Here is a 782-nt window from a genome sequence, read left to right on the forward strand (position 1 = left end):
GGTCCTGATGTGGTACATTTGTGAGCAGTGGCACATTTGAGGCTGGGTAAGAGAGAGCTGCAGGGCCTGGCCCCCCAAACACCAGCAGATCAGCTGGGGCAGAGAGCATCCAGTGTAACCAGGAAGGCTGGAGATCGTGACAATGGCTGCTGATTTGGCGTCAAAAGTGGGGCATTGTCAAAGCCGTAATTGCTGAGAATGGCACCAACACGCTGCAGCTGGAGAGAGTGGGTGACCAACATTTGGAAGTCGCAGCGTTGTCTGGGGTAAATAGCCGAGGTTCCTCACCTCACACCAAGGGAACTGAGGACTTGGACACACAAGAAGGGCGTTTAGGAGTGGAGGTTTATCAGGCAAAAGAAAGAGAAAGGAGAATAGCCCCCTCTCCTGAGACAGAGGAGCGCCCCAGCAGGACTTCTGGTTTTGTCTTGAAGGGCACAGGGGTTTATAGCCTGGCTTGAGGAGGCAGTGTCCGATTTACATAGGCCCAAAGATTGGTGGGACCAGGTATTATGTTTACACAGCGCTGGAAGAAATTGGCCACCCCACCCTAACCTTATGATGCAAATAGGGTTTCTACTTGACCCTCAGCATGTGGTCTGCTCCTTACTGTCCACGTGGTTGGAAAGGAAAAGGGAAGATGGAGCTGCCATGTTGAGCACGCCTCCCCCAGGTAGCCTTTTCCTATTGGCACGGCTGCCGGTATTCACCAGGGCAAGCTTTGGTCATCTATGTCTGCAGCTTGATTTTATAGGCTGCTCTTTGTTAGAAAAGAAATGATT

Source organism: Cebus imitator, unplaced genomic scaffold (assembly GCF_001604975.1).
Source record: "Cebus imitator isolate Cc_AM_T3 unplaced genomic scaffold, Cebus_imitator-1.0 Scaffold831, whole genome shotgun sequence".
In the NCBI taxonomy this organism is placed as follows: domain Eukaryota; kingdom Metazoa; phylum Chordata; class Mammalia; order Primates; family Cebidae; genus Cebus; species Cebus imitator.